The 17,585-nt window shown below is 33.3% G+C and overlaps 1 protein-coding gene across 14 annotated transcripts in view; it reads left to right on the top strand.

The window, feature by feature from the left end:
• The window catches only part of SLC4A10 (solute carrier family 4 member 10), a 359,094-nt gene that overhangs the window by 128,363 nt on the left and 213,146 nt on the right, over window positions 1-17,585 (top strand). The gene's annotated exons all lie outside the window — the stretch shown is intronic.

Genomic DNA, 17,585 nt, shown 5'->3' with positions numbered 1-17,585 from the left:
TGCAAACTACATAAATATATAAATTTCAGGCAGAGATTCTTACATAAAACTCTCAAGCTCTTTTAAAAAAAAACAGCCCTTTCATGAAATTTCAAGTACTTTTCCATCTTTAACAGTTTACTTTGCTGTTAAATAGCTCTTGAGTTATTTATTTATTTATTTATTTATTTATTTATTTATTTATTTATTTATTTTTGAGACAGAGTCTCACTCTGTTAGTCAGGCTGGAGTGCAGTGGCGCAATCTTGGCTCACTGAAACCTCTGCCTCCTGGATTCAAACGATTCTCCTGCCTCAGCCTCCAGAGTAGCTGGGACTACAGGCATGTGCTACCACACACAGCTAATTGTGTTTTTAGTAGAGTCTGGGTTTTGCTATGTGGTCCCAGGGTTTGGTCAGGCTGGTTTCGAATTCCTGGGCTCAAGTTATCTGCCCGTTTGGCCTCCCAAAATGCTGGGATTACAGGCATAAACCATCACATCTTGAGGACTTCTTGAGTTGTATTGTTGACTTCTAAATTGTGCAACCTATAGTTTAATTTCAGGGGCTATTAAGTAGCCTGTAAATAGCCTGTAAACAGATTTAGGTTCTGAGTGGGAGGCTGAACATAACACTTTTAAAAATTACAATAGAATTTTTTTTTTCTATAAAACAGCTCCGTGACAAAACTAGGAACCATGTACAATAAAATTAATTTTTTTTCCTGCTAGGGTAAAGGGCTTGGAAAGAAACACTAAATATCAGATTCTGAGACATTGTTCTCATATGAATTATGGCTTTTTTCCCAAAATGTGTCTTCTTCAAGGCAGAAAGGGAATCAAAATTTCTTCTCATTTACTTGATAGGACAGTGGTGGCTAATTGCATCTGGCTGCTTGCCAATCATGTGATTGACTGAGTCATAGGGATGTAACATTTCTGTAGAATTTGAAGTCATATGTCTGTCTTTGTTTTTCCTGTCCCCTTTTTTCCCACATGATTAGGAATAAATTAGATATATATGCAATGCATTTGAAAGTATTATTTTTCAAGTTACTACTATGTAAGTAAATAAAATATATTCTTACATATACTTTCCTGCATATGATTTTTTATGCTTTATCTATTAAAAGAGCTTTTATTCATTGGAAATAGCAAGTTCATAAGGAAGAGAATTTTTCAATATTTCACAATTTTCAATATTTCACAATATTTCAGTATTTCACATTTTTAATTACAAATGCAACTACTGCATGCTCAATGTTAAGGAAGTTAGCATGTCAAAAGCAGGCAAGTTCACATTTATCAGATACAGGCAAAAACTTGAACCTAGACCCCCACTTAATATAACTGACAAAATTTTCGTATCTCCCAAATTCGTTCTTATAAATACTCATTAGATATAAAAAATATCATTTTAAAATAAAGAACTGACTCATACAAAAAGATAAGACTTTTTTCTTTGTGTTACAACAGACTCTGAACACAGTTTTTGCTACAAGGAATTTTGCTTCATCAGTATGCAGTTTTTTCCCTAAATTTCTTCCAGATCTCTCCTCTAATTCTTTGTTGTCATTATGGGCTTCAGAGAGCTGCTTACTTGCCTAAATGAGAAAAGTTTACATTTGTATCACATTAATTCATTCTTTGATTTGGTACGTGTTTTCCAAACTGCGATTAATTTCTTTTACAAACTACAGGAGATGGAGGAATCTAAAGTGGAGAAAAAATAGAAGCGGTGTTGTGTGACAAGCTAAGATCTTTGGCTTAACCTTTGGGAAGTTGAGTTTTCTCATCTTTAAAATAAAGATCATAGATTAGGCGATTTTCAAGAGTTCTCCAGCAGCCATTTTTTAAGTCCATTAATCTAATATTTCTATTTGTTAATTTAAGCCAGCATTACCTCTCTTTTCTTACATACTCACAAATTTCCCTTGGGAGCATTGAAAGTTTTCATTCCTTCTCTTCCCATGATATTGACCCTGTCTTTTAGATATCTTGCATTTGTTTTTCTCACAACTCCAATATCTTCGTCCCTTTAGAATGCTTGCTCTTACGTAGCTGTTTCTGTACCAAAGACTCTTCTTTACCGCCTGTTGTCTTAACTTGTTCCTTTAATTTTTTTTTTTTTTTTTTTGAGACAGAGTCTTGCCTGTCACTGAGGCTAGAGTGCAATGGCGCAATCTTAGCTCACTGCAACCTCCACCTCCTGGGTTCAGGTGATTCTCCTGCCTCAGACTCCCGAGTAGCTGGGATTATAGGTGCATGCCACCATGCCTGGCTAATTTTTTGTATCTTTGGTAGAGATGGGGTTTCACCATATTGGCTAGGCTGATCTCGATCTCCTGATCTTGTGATCCACCCACTTCAGCCTCCCTAAGTGCTGGGATTGCAGGCGTGAGCTACCATGCCCGGCCCCTTTAACATTTTTTAAAATGTCATTTTAAAAGTATGCTGTACCATTTGATTGGATTTTGATGGAGTACTTTTAAGTAAGTACCCAATTGTGTTCACACTTTGATGCAGTAGATACCAAAGATAGTAATTTAATCTCTACAAATATGGATATTGTAAAATTATTTGTTAGTGAGAAATTATATAAAAATCTAAGTTGTCAATACGCAAGGAAGAATTAAACAAACTATATGATACTAACCTGATAGACTAGTATGCAATGATTAGAAAGTGTGATTTTGAGAAATATGAATATGACAGTGTTTCTTTTTTATTAGTCAGGATCTACTAAGTGGTACTGCATGACAACTGCAAGTTATCAGTGGCTTAATGCAATAAAAGTTAATTTCTTGCTCGCAATACATTTTTAGGATGAGTCAGGGCCAAGATTATGGACTTCTGTTTCACAAAATCACTCAGAAATTTCGGGTTACATAGATTTTATAGCTGCACCATTTGGACCTCATGATCTCCTTGCCCACTGTACCTGGGAAGAGAGGAACATGAAGTCAAGCCTTCTTTCCTGTACTTCGGTTCATATTTTACATGTTACATCACTTTTGCTGATATTTCTTGGGTCATCATTATTTCTCTTCCTACAGTCCAGGAAGAGAAAGAGGACAGCATGATACTATGAGTACTAATAATATAAACCATAATTGAAGATCAAAAGAAGCAAAATATATAACCATATGTGCGTATATATTCTTATAAACATGAATTAGGGGAAAATGTGAAATATTTTAAGATTTCAGAAAGATCTGGAATATTATTTAGTTTTTTCTATTTAGAATTTTTATTATTGTTAATGTTATTTATGTGGTATATAAAAGAGAAAAAATGGCTAAGCTTTTGAGAAAATGAGGCAGTATGTGCACAACAGAAAGAACAGGCATTTTAAAGTCAGTTCACTTATAAATGAGAGCTAAATATTGAGTACACATGGACATAAATATGGGAATAATAGACAGTGTGGACTACTAGAGCTTAGATTTATAAGAGGCAGTGGAGTGGTAGTAGGAAAGGCTATGAAACCAAACTGCTGGGTTAAAAAACTGCTTAGTGAGTACTGTGCTATCTACCTAGGTGACAGGATTCTTCTTACATCAAACCTCAGCACTGTGCAATATTTCCATGTAACAAACCTGCTCACATACCCTCTGTATCTAAAATAAAAGTTGACATTAAACAAAGAATTTTGATTGAAATCCCAACATTGTTTCATATTAGTTGGGCAAGATATGCTGTAAGACAAGTCATTTAACCTTTTTAGGTTGAGATCCTGATTCCTCATCTTTGAAGTGGGGATAAAAATATTTACATTCTAGAGCTCTTGGGAGAATTAAATAAGATAAAGTATGTTTATTTCACTAACCCTAATATAGAACTCCCAGATAGTATTATAACCATATTAGCAACATGTAACTCATTTAATCTTCATAACCATAATATCCAAGTAAGTAATATAATCCCAATTTTGCACATAAGGAAATTGAGGCACAAAGTCACATGGCTTAAGTGTCAGAACTGTATGTGAACCTAGGCAGGCTGGTTTCAGAGCCTTTCTTACTACCACTGTACTGCCTCTTATAAATCTAAGCTTACTGCCAACTGACAGTGTGAATTTAATACATGGGAACTATTTGTAGCTATAATGCTAACTATAAATTAGTTTCAGCTGTTTTTATCATATGCTAATTAGAGGAGATCAGATTAATTACATATATTTCCAATAAGTGAAGTTCTTCTAAACAGAAAAAACGCCATCATTTCAATTACATACAAACTTAACTCAAAGAATAAATGATTTTTGGTCTTATGAAGAGAATAAACAATGTAGGAAATTTAAGAAGTTATTAATCAAGAATCCTATGTATACTTTTAGTCATCCTTTTTCTATTCCTTCATGTCCCATTTCAAATCTGATTTCATTTTTTCCATGTTTAGAATATTTTTATTTCCTCTTCTATATCTTTTAAATTTTGAGATTTTTTAGTCAATTTTTTAGTAAATTACATGTATACTAACATTTCTACTATGTTTTAAGTTATATGATAAAATCCATCACTAATAAACAATCATTGAGGTTAAAGAACAATCCTGATTAGAGCTGCTTACTTTGATTTTTAAATTAATTACTCAAACACTATGGTTTTCATAACTTATTCTCATACCTGAAGTACAGTATTTTTTTCCACTGCTTATTTTCACTTATCATTGAAGTTCGTCTCCTTATGTTTTATTTATCTCCCTCCTTAGCTAAAAAAATTTTTGAAGTTTCCCAATTCATTTAATCCATCAGCCTTTCAAATATTATTTTATTATTCCCACTTTGCTTTGATTTGTTGGTTTTGCTTGTATCAGGAAACTTCTTTTCATCTTGATTTTGAAATTATTGACTGTTCAAATCTAATTTACCTATAAATCATTAAAATAACAGATACTTTTGGCTTATTTCAGTATGAATAATTCACATTGTTGACTTTTGCATAGGTAGGCCAACTCAGAACTGTCCTAATTAATGTTAAGAAGGCTGAACACCTTGTAGTATTCTGATATTGCAGATTGTTATAAGCTTACAAAAAGCAGGCTTTTATTAATGACGAAGAAGGTAGAACTTGCTAGTTGCATTTAAAAATATATACATCTATCCTCATCCCTTTCTTACAATTGACACTTATGTCTCCTACAAGTTCATAGTGTATAAACTTTGTGTGGTAGGAATAGAGAAGGATATTGATATTTGGGAGCATTACAAATGATATGGTCTTAGGTCAAAGCACAGGGAGGTACTTGAATACAAACCAAAATATGACCCTTACATTCAACTAGTAGAAAACTTAATTTAAACTATTTTACAAATAAAAAGGATCTAGCAATCATGAATTTTATTTTAAATTCATTTTATTTTATTTATGTATATCAGTTTACTGGCTCAGCATTTCCTCTTCCACCTTAGATATCCCTTCGGAGATCATTTTATTTTTTCCTGTATTGTATACTTAGAAATTCCTTTAACAAGGATGTCTTGGTGGGAAATTTTCTCAGTTTCTGTTAGTATTCAGTGTCTTTCCCCACTTTTATTGAGGTATAATTGACAAATAAAAACTATATATTCAAGGTGTACAGTGATGATTTGATATACATTGTATAATGATTACCACAATCAAGTTAATCAACACATACATCAGCATACATAGTTATGTGTGTGTGTGTTGTGTGTGATGCAAACACTTAAGATCTACTGCCTTAGCAAATTTCAAGTAAACAATACATTATTAACTGTGGTCACCATGCTGTACATTAGATCCCCAAAACTTATTCATCTTATAACTGAAAGTTTGTACATTTTGACCAATATCTCCCCATTTCCCCATGCTCTTCAGTCCCTGGCAACCAACCTTCTACCCTCTGCTTATATGATTTTGACTTTTATTTAAGATTCTACATATAGGTAAGATCATATAGTACTTGTTTTTCTATGTCTGGCTTATTTCGTTCAGCATAATGTCCTCCAGATTCATTCACGTTTTTGCATATTGCAGGATTTCCTTCTTTATATGGCTGAGGAATATGACTCTGTGTGTGTGTACATATATATATACACACACATATATAAAAATATATATACCACATTCTCTTTATCCATTGATTCACTGGCAGACACTTACGTTGTTTCCATATCATGGCTCTTGTGGATAATGCTGCAATGAACATGGAGGTGTAACTATCTCTTTGAGATACCAATCTCATTTCCCTGGATATATAGGCAGAAGTGGGATTGCTAGATCATAGGGTAGTTCTATTTTTAATTTTGAGGAACTTCCATAATGTTTTCCATGATGAATGCATCAATTTACATGCCCATCAACAATGTACCAGGGTTCCCTTTTCTTCACACTGTCATCAATACTTATATCTTGTCTTTTTGATGATATCTATTCTAACAGGTGTTAGCTGATATCTCATGTAGTTTTGATTTGCATTTCTTTGATGATTGGGGAGTATGAGCACCCTTTCATGTATCTGTTGATCATTTTTATATATTCTTTGGAAAAATGTTTACTCAGGTCCTATGCTCATTTTAAAATTAAGCTTTTTAAAAAATTATGCTATTGAGTTGTATTAGCTTCTTATATTTTTTGGATACTAACTCCTTACCCTTTATCAGATACATGGTTTGCAAATATTTTTTCCCATGCTATAGGTTGCCTTTTCATTTTGCTGATTGTTTCCTTTGCTGTGCAGATTAAATGTCTTTCTTGAAAGATAACTTAGCTAGGCATATACTTCTAGAATAACAAAATTTTTTCCTAGATACTTACAGATACTATTTTATTGTCTTGTTTCTTCTGTTTTGTTATTTTGTCATTTCTTTGTAGATTTTTTTTTTCTGGAAGCTTTAAAAATGTCTCATTCTGCTGTTTCAAATAATGTGTGTAGGAATGAATTTTCTTTTGCTTTTTTTGTTTGTGATTCTTGAATCTGAGGATTCATGTCCTCTATCAATTCTGGAAAGTTCTAACCTATTATTTTAAAATAGTACTCCTTCACTCTTCATTCTTACCTTAAAGAAATTTCAATTAGGTATATGTTAGACTTTCTCATATTAACCCCTATTTCTTTAGTTATTTCTTTTGGATTTTTTATATTTTTGTAATTATGTGCTATGTTCTGTGTAATTTCTTTAGATATTTTTCCTGGTTCCCTTATTCTTTCATCATATATCTAGTTAACTATTTTGCCCTTCCATGGAATTTGCAATTTTAAGAATTACATACAAATACATATATACACATAATTTCTCAGGGTTCTACTTTTTTACATCAGGATTTTCAATCCTGTCCTAGGGTTTGAGAGAAGTTTTCTTTCCCGGAATTCAGATTGTAAGGAGAACCAAATCACTAGCTTGGCAGTTTAGTAGCAAATCAGACTTGCTCTGGGTCCTGCTCATGTCTTTCACCTTTTTTCAAATAACTCAGCTCTTGTTATGATACTTATGACTAAACCATCACTTTTGCCCCTTGTCAGCCAGCAAAGATTCATTTATCTTTTAAAAATCAGCTCCCATGTTTTTCAATGGAGTCTTTACTGACATTATCTGAAAAACTAACAATCTTTATGATTGTTACTTGTATTTTCTTCATAATACCATTATTTTACTGCACTTACATCAAGTCTGTAATCTCCCTGAGGGAAGGAACCATGTCCTATTGGTTTTTGTGGCCCCAATAGTACATATGAATCTATCAATGGATGCATGGATAAAGAGAATGTGGTATATATATAATATACATATGCATGTATCTATACACACACATACACACCACATGTACACACTCACCACATGCACACACACACAGTCACATTCCTGAGCCATATAAAAGAAGGAAATCCTGCAATATACAAATAACATAAAAAGCAATAATAACAAACATGTATTGAAAACCTACATACCAGGCAAATTAATAAACTTTACATGTGTAAATAAGTCACCCAAGACAGAGAGATTACCTAAAATATACAAAGTCACATAGCTAGAAATTCATTAAAACAAGACTTGCATCTAGATGTAATGTGGCTGCACATAAAAACTCTTAGTCTCTATCCAGCACTGGCTTTCTGATGCCCTCCAGAATGAGAGAATGAGCAGCAGAGAGACAGGATACACTAGCAAGGATACAGACGTGGGCATCAAACTCAAGCGGTATGTGGCAGATGCTTTGGGAAGGACACAGCAGAAAATAAAGGAAGGCCTGCAAGACAGATGGAGCCTTGTGGTAAGGCATTTATGAACAAGTTAACATGAAGAGAGTAAACACAGCATGGAGAACAATAAGGAAATCTAGCAGCAGTTAATAGCAGGTTCTGGGTACCAAACTAAATTCATAGGCAGAACAGAGGCTCCAGAAGGACCCTTAAGAACAAGTCAGTAATCAAATCTAGAATTAAAAACAAGCAAACTGGGTAGGCAAAAATGCAGGTTTCACTACCCTTTAAAATACTTTTGACCAAGTAAAACTCTTCTTAACTTCTCAGATACCTTTTATCCTTTAACTAGTAGATGTTAGGCCCACTAGGAGAGATAGTATTCGTTAGGTCACAGCAACAGTCAGAAGTATGACACTATATGTCATGATGAACTTAATCCTGAACCGGAAGGAGCTCCAGCATTGTCACCTCTGAACTTTGAACTCTGAACCTGACATTGGACTATTTCATTTCAACAGACCAGAGCCTCCCTGACCTAACTGTGTGGTCCCGCTACTGGTCTTTCCATTTTGGATTGGTGGAGTTTTCCAAGTAAATAAAACACTATTCCTACATTAGAGGATTTTACCCTCCAATTCTTATTCTCAGTTCTATTTTTGCTTGTATGTGTGAGGATGAAACAATACATTTGCTTTGCATAAATAAATGAAACCTAATTTGGTTGGTTGGTATGCCAACACCCCAAGTAGATACTTTAGAAAGGAACTTAAATACTTCTTTAATAAAAATGCATAAGGAAAGAGTGATTTATTGGCCTACCTTAGAAGAAATATATTTTATATGATTTACTTAATACAGTAGATGAAACAGATTTAACTTGTATTATCATGAGATGGTATATGTCATAGATTAAATATGAGTTTAAAGACTGAATTTCAAAGTAATGTTCCAATAAATTTTATGACAATATAATATATGCAGTGAAATTAAAAGTTAGGCTTGACTCATGCTTAGGTTTCTGTTCAGTTAGTATTTATTTAAATTCTTATAACACAGCAATCTCTGAGCTGATATTGGTATATATATATTGTCCTATTTAAAGCAGTATGATACAATTAGACCTTAAGCAGTTGAGTCTTTTATAGTTGTAATGCACTTTAACTTACATGTTAATGAAAAAATGGAATGACTCTAGAGTAAATAATGGATGCATATGCTGAATTTTAGCATTGAATCTAAATGTTAATTTTCAATTTTCTTAATTTTTTAATTTGACATAAAAGTAATAAGATAAATAAGAAAAATAAGAAGTTAAAATCTTTCATCTGTTATTTAATGAAACAGTAGAAAAACATTATTAAATTTGAATGTAAAAGTAATATGGTATGTGAGGTGTTAAAAGTTTGGAAAATTCATATTTTAACGTAGTGAAATGAGTAAAATAAGCCTTTGTTTTCTATGAAGTATTTTAACATTAATGAAAATTGAAAAATTTGAAGCCTTTGAAAATAATAAACACTTAAAAAACTAGCTCTTAGGTCATGTTTATAAAATATATATGTCCGTATATTTTTACTGCTCCTTAAATTAATATTAGAAAATGTTTTATTTATATTAATGAAGATACTAACCCATAGATTGACAGAGACCATACATTCCTTGAGTTATTAGAAAACTTCTTTGAAAGTGTTCCATACTTACATTTTATTAGTTACTCTTTTTCACTTCCTTTCACACATCCAGAAGTTTATTCTTATACCCTCTTTTTTATTTTGGGCAGAAATTAAACATTTTAAGTTAGTCATACTGTGGAGCAATGTTTTATGATCCAGTTTCTTCCCTACCATTTTCTACTCGACCCTTCATTCAGCAGTATATTTTTGAAAGATTTTTCGTACTCAAAGTCATGTACATAGGTTGCCATCTTAATTACATGTCCATTTCCACACGATTTGAAGCCATGGATTTTTACTCATTAAAACATGACACATATATGTATAGGTCAGAGTCACAGCAAGAAACAGATGGTCACTCAAAAGGAGTGATATTAAGAGTTTAATGAAAGGACAGTGTATAAAGGTGTGGGCAAATAAGAAATAAAAAATGTACATATGAAGGTGTAGGCAGGATAAAGGGAAATCCACTAGGGTTCTTGAAATCCTGCAGACCTGCAACAACAGGAATCTATTACTAACCCTAGGCCTAAAGGAATGAGGTGTGGGAGCAGTTAATAAAAATTGGCAAGAGCTATAGCTGTAAAGGAGTCACAGGATAAGAACTTTGTTCTTTGGTAGAGGAATGCAGCCATTGCCATACTATGGACTAACAGGAACTATGCCTCTCCTCTCACACTCCAGTCTTCTGGCATGCTCTCATCTTGGCTGAACTTAACCAAAACGTGGAAGGCAAGGAATTTGGTGATGTAGCTTGTAAAGAGAGAGCATGGGGAAAAGAGTGCTAAGCAGATTTATAAGGGTTAGTGGAGAATATAGAGTACACCACACTATCGTAATAGCTAATAAAAAGGCAGAAATGATGGTTGCTTTTTAAAAATTGATATAGCAGGGGATACAAACTTATGAAGGGGAATTTGGAGTATCTGCCAGAATGGCAGGTTCATCTAATCTTTGACATGGCAATCCCACTTCTAGGAATCTATCTCAAAGAATAAACTGGTAAAAATATAAAATGGTATATGTACAAAGTTACCCATTTCCAATAATTGTAATAGGAAAAGAATGGTGGCTATTCAAATGCCTGTCAGTAGGGGACTGGTTGATTGAATTATAGTGCATCCATACCATAGAGTATTATACAGCTATAAAATGAATAAGAAGGATCTCTACATACTGTAAAAATGTATTGTTAAGTAAGAAAGCAAGGCACAAGAAAGTGTTTCTAGCATGCTATCTGTTTTTCTTAAATGGAGGAGAATATATTGATATATAAATAAAATTGCTTAGTTTATCAAGTGTTATAGTAGAATAATAAATCAAAAATCAGCGAAAATGGAGATTTATAGGGAGAAGAAAGGAACAGAGTAGAAGGACAGGGTTAGAAGTAGTTTAAGAAAGAATTCAGAATTGAAAATGAACTGCTTTGTCCTCTATTCATTCTACAATGCAAAGAGAATTACGAAAAGGATTACAGAATGGATATAAAATATTTGAATTTTATAGCTCATGGCCTTATTGTTACTTTTATTTTGTAAAAATGGAAAAATATATTTTGTTCAGACTGTGGACAAGAGTTACAGTAAATCAGAATAATGTATTTTTTAACATATTCATAAAGAGATTAATGATATTTACAAACAATTCCAGAAGAAATTGTTGATATTTTTATGTGAGCATTGTAACAATGAAGTGTGCTGGCCCATATTAGCTGCTCTTCCATGAGGGAATGCACTGGTTCAGATATGAAAGTTGAGCAGAAACCTTTTTTTTTTTTTTTTTTTTTTTTTTTTGCTGTTGTTCTCTAATAGTTTAGTAAAAAGTAACAGCAAAAAAATTATTCCCTTCCTAAATTTAGCACAACTGACACTTCTAAAATGGGAAAATATTAACTTGAAAAGTAATGAATTATGGTTTGTTCATTTGATTAGAGTGGACTTAAGATGTGATTTCTGTCAGATTAGTTACTGTTAACTAATAGTCTTTACCAGGGCAATAGTCTTCACCGGTGCTTTTCAACCTGCAGGTGAAAACCCATTATTAAGTCTTAAAATAAATCTAATGGATAGTGATGAGTAGTTTTAAATGAAGTAGAATACCACAGAGTAGAAAATATCAGGGCATATTGTTAATAGTAAGTATTGGTTTGTGAAACTTTTGTTTTGTTTACACATATATAAATATGTGACTGTGTTGGGATGTAAAATACATTTCTGACTATGGATCATGTCCAAACAAATTTTAAAACACTGTCCTGCACTGCTTACTAGAATCGATTATCTTATAAATGTTTACCCAATGGAGTTGGGCGTGGTGGCTCATACGCGTAATCTTAGCACTTTGGGAGGCCAAGGAAGGTGGATGGCCTGAGGTCAGGAGTTTAAGACCAGGCTGGCCAACATGGCGAAACCGCATCTCTACTAAAATGCAAAAATTAACCTGGCATGGTGGCGCATGCCTATAAGCCCAGCTATTTGGGAGGCTAAGGCAAGAGAATTACTTGAACCCAGGAGCCCAGAAGGGGGAGGTTGCAGTGAGCCGAGATCATGCCACTGCACTCCAGCCTGAGCAACAGAGCAAGACTCCATCTCAAAAAAAAAAAAAAAAGTTTACCCAATGGCATAGCAAGGGTAAATTGTATTAAGGTGCAATGTAATATGTTTATGTGTTTTCTTCCTTACACAGTGCTAAAATTTGCTCCTAAATGCGCAAATACATGTGGAAATTAAGATTCATTGATGTGTTTGATGTTCAACAAATCTAGAGAATAACTAAGTACAAAATGAAATAAGAATTTATCTTACTATGTGTTTGGAGTAACCAAAAGCTGGTACCCAGTGCCATTTGTCCCTCTGCATTCCCTTCATCCTACCCTGTGTTTACTTGCTATTGGTAACATGGAGGGAGGGACATGCTCTGTCAAAAAGTTTTAAATAATATTGAAATGATCTTTCAAACTGTAACCAAAGTAGAGGACTTTCAGTACATGTATTAGTATTAATTTGTATCTTGGGATTTTTTTTTTTTTTTTTTTTTCCTGATAGAGTATACATTTGATTTCTCTTTGAAGCATCCAATGAGTATTTAAAGGGGTACTGTATGTGAAGCTTCAAAACGAGACACTTATGTTGAATTATATTCATATTCTAGCTTATGGTATTTTTCTTTCAAATAAACATTAAAATTAAGTCATTTTTACTTGCAACTTGTACAGTAATTAGTCAACTATTTCTTATTTAGATTCTACTTCCATAAAATTTCACTCTTGGTATCTTTCCAACTATTTAATGGAATTATCTTTTGTTTGAGGATAGCATAGTTGCCTTATATAAATAAAGAGAAAAATCATTTGCATAAGTTAAAAATTGTTTCAGGTCCTTGAAATAAAAATTAAATGTTTCACTGCTTAGTGGAAAACATCTTCTGACCTTTCACACAAAGCTTTCCATTTTGCAGTTGTTTTTAAGAGACTGCCATTGTAAGATATAATGGAATCATGTTTGTTTTGACTTTTGAACATGGATGCATGATTTAGCTTTTGGCATTCTGCCTAACAGCACCTCAGAAGGCAGAGATTCATTCTAATGTGACATATATTTGACTAGGTCTTGCAAAAATAATAAATTTGCTTTGTAAATGTATCAATAACAGAGTCTAAATAGATTGAAACTTGTATTTGTCTGGTTTGGGAAAATTATTTAAACCCCATTTTTAGTTTTTTCTATTGCATTTATTGCTCAAACCAAGTCATTTAAAAAACTGCCCAAGAGCAAAGCTCTTGGCCTATGAATCCTGTTTTATTTTCATTTTTTCTTTAACTTTTTTCTATTCATAGAGTACATTTCTTTAACTCTGATTGCAAACACTTAGCCCTGATCTGTCTCTTTATATGATACAAGACCACAGGCTAAAAAACATATCTTTCCACTCATTATGTATTTTGCTATGTGTGAAGCACAGGAGAGCTGACCTCCCTGGTTGAAATGTATCTGTACCTGAAAGTACTGATTTGTAAAAACATGGAGGCAAAAATCTTTATCAAGATTATGTTGAAGAATTAAGAAGCATATATATATGCTTCTTAAATATATACATATATTTATATATACATATATATATTTATATATATGTATATATAAAAAGCCTGAATGTGTGTGTGTGTGTGATACACACACACACACATATTCAAGCTTTTTCACAGACATGAGAATTTTTAAACTTTATTTGGTATAAAGCATAATGTGTGCTAGGTATACTTTTCCCTACTTCAGACATCAGGCTATAGTGTCTTTTTTTGTGTTTTAACACTGCTATTTATTCCATCCTCCTAAGTATTTAGGAAAACAGTTAACCATATATCTTACACCTCATTTACCAGTTCAGCATCTAATTCCATGAACTCTTTTCTAAGACAGTAGTAAACTAATCAGAAAAGCTAAGTGGAAACAGATTTTTAATGTCTAAGAATGGTGGAACTTGCTATACTCTGCTCTTATGGGGGTTTTAATTGTTTTTAATGTGTTATCCAAAGGAAGCCAAAAATATTGTGACATTTTTCTCTTAGATTTCCTTGCCTTGGTCATCTCAAATTAAAACTGGTGGGAATATTTATCTGTTCTGATTATCCATAAAAGGTCCTGATAATGTCAACTAAAATATCACTCTCAAAAAGGATTTAGAATCTTTATTCTTCTCAATGTCTCAATTTCTTTATTTACTTGCTCTGTTACTGTTGGAAAATGATATCACCTCTCAGTTTGCCACCCAAAACAAGGCAACCTAGTAGAAGATTCCTCACTTATCATTTTCTTTGTTTTTTTTTTCAGAATATCTCTGACTATATAACAACCATTCCAATCTTCTCCCCAAACCTCAGGAAAAAAAAAAAAAAAGAGTTCCTATCTTTAATGCTCATAGCTTAGTTCTTAGATCAGAGTAATATTTTTTCTTGGCACCTGGACTGGGGGGATTTTTATTTACTTCTTTCCTAGCATCTTAGTTCTCCTCTATATTGACACCTTTCCTTTAACCTTCAGATATGCAAAGGTCTGACTTGAAAAGAAAATGAATACTCTAATTTTGAAGATTCTCCTAATTATAATCTATTTTTTCTTTCAACTATTCATTCTTGACTTGAGGAAGTAACCACAAAATGTATTCAGAAACCCACTGGACCCAGAGTGAGACTGATTCCAGCCAGAATTTCATTGACTACCTGACATCCATAACTCCCTACTCTGGCTGGTGAGCCCAAATGACATTTTCAGTCTGCTTGGAATAATGTCAGTTCAGAGACAGTGTCCAGTTATCCCCCAAAGTCCAATTATTTCCTTTTCCCCAATACACAGTCATCCTGGTAAAAAGTGGTAGGTCTCTTTGAGGAAGGCTACGAGAAAGACTACAAATTTTTGGCAGTGTAGCAGGATCCTTTCTCTAGTAGATCTGGCCTCTCCTTCATTCAAGAGATTCTGGGTCTGTAAATTGGCTCAAATATGGACATTGACTGAGAGACCATGACTCTCTCTTTTAATGATTCAAGTTAGACTTCTTCACTGACCTAGAACCCAATGTTTTTTGCTTCTACGGATCATATAAAAATTTAGTAGACTGCCCATCTATTTCACTTCTAGTGACACCTTAACTAACCAATACCATAGGTCTCTGAATCAGACTATTCTGATTACTGCTTTGACCACTGTTTATAGGGTAACCACACCCATCTTTGGTGATTAAGTGTTGTCTCTTGGCCCCTGTCCTGCTTGGGATCTAATTATCCCAATTACCTTTTAGGATTCCAGTTTGATGACTGCAGTTCCCATTGTAATTCCTGACCCACAGAGGAAAGAGACCATAGAGCTCTTTGAGGATGCTATGGTTCCCATCACAAATTTGTTTCCCATACTCATGGTGAAAGATGTGCCTTCTGAACCCTCCTGGCATGGGCGAACAAGCCTTAAATCATAAATCTACTCTAACATTTCAGTCTTCCCAAGCCTTTATATACTTTCCTCTGCAGTGTACCAAAGCAGTTCTGGAATTTCAACTTCATTTAGTGTAGCCCACCTCTTGGTTCATGTTTTAGCCAACTAATCAAACTGTTAGAGCCCTTTCTAACCCTTTGAGTGACGACATTAAATCTAGAATCTCTGCTTAGTGGGCCCATATCAATAAAGTCAGCCTGAGACAATGTTATATTCCTTCCATTATTACCTCAAACCCTTAATATCAATTCCCACATATGTCCTATGTATTTCTATCTGCATAAACTGGAAATATCTTGCAGTTATTTGGAGTGTAGCTCAACTCCTTGTGGGTCACCTTTTGTACCTCACCTTTCAAGGCCCACTGGAACTTAAGTCTAGTCAAAGGTCTAAAAGCAAAGATATGTGGTGGGGGGTAAGTTGATGACAATCAACTGTGCCTTGTGAGGCAAGAACTATATCCTGTTTTCTCATTTCTTCACAATAGAAAACCTCATTATTTTTGCTTGATTAGATTTTGACTTTTGCATTTTCTTCTATGTTTCGCTTTCAAAGTTACCAATGATAACTTTGTTGCAGTCCAAGTTCAACAACATTGGAAAATAATTTTGCATCATTTAAAAAAAAGTCTGTATGTTTTTTGACATTATTGATTCTTCTTTTATTTCTCTTCTCTTTACTCTAATTCTTCATGTGCCCCTTATAAGAATTCTCCAAGATTGAGACATTGAATTTTTTTCCTCTTCCTCTCTCTGTTCTGTCCATGCTCTTAAATTAACGGTGATTTCTTTCTTTTCTGGATTCCCACGACTCTTATATTGGCTACTACATATTATGGCACTCTGTCAAAGATTTCTTCCTTAATGGAAGAAAGGCAGGTCCCCAATGTCTGATGCTCCAGTGTAGTTGATAGAAGAGAACAATGTTTTTCTATTTTAAATTTAATTTTTTTTTAAATTTATTTTTCAGTATACTCTGGCTTTCAAAGAAGAAACAAAAACCTTTTTTTCTACTAGACATAAACTACAATAGACAGGAATAGAGCTTGGAAGCTTCACTCATCTTTAGTCTATCTTTTTATTTCTCCTTTTGTGCTCAGTGTTCACTTTTAAGGTCATTTTTATAGAGGTGTGCATAACCAGATAATAGTTGGAAATACAATAGTTTACATTTTACTTCATTCAGAATTTTGTATTTTGTTCATTCCTTCATTGTCAAAATGGATTATACTCAACTCCCCGCATTGTATTTTGTGTACCAAATTAGTGTCTGTATTATTTTGAGCATGTGTTTAGTACTCAGAAGACATAGTCTCTATTCACTCATTCTAAAATGGCAAAAATATATAGATAATTTATTGTTTAGTTTGAATAAAATGCATTATATTGAAGCAAAGTAATTAGAGTTGGCTTTTACCTAATAATTGCTACTAATTGCTTTCAAGGGATTAGATCCCCCAACCCCATTTCTAATGACAGTGGAATTATTTTACCCTGCCATAGCATTAGTGGTGTTAATACTAGTGATTTTCATATTTTCCTTGCATAGTTCAAAAAGTCATCTTGTTAAGAAGAATTCTTTATCAAGGATAAAAATGGATATTATTAAATTGTTAGGATAACAGGTTTTTGTTTTTCATCTCACTAACAAATGGTGACAACTGGAGTGTTTGACTGCCTTTAATGTTATAAAAAACCAAATGATATTTCTTCAAATATGTTGTCAAATTTATTTTTGTCTTCTTTTTAAGCCAATGCTTAATAATCAAATAGACTACTCATGAACAAC

This window comes from Aotus nancymaae, unplaced genomic scaffold (assembly GCF_030222135.1).
Source record: "Aotus nancymaae isolate 86718 unplaced genomic scaffold, 86718_ANA_hifiasm-v0.15.2.pri h1tg000029l, whole genome shotgun sequence".
Taxonomy (NCBI): domain Eukaryota; kingdom Metazoa; phylum Chordata; class Mammalia; order Primates; family Aotidae; genus Aotus; species Aotus nancymaae.
This window is presented reverse-complemented; position numbering and strand designations above follow the sequence as displayed.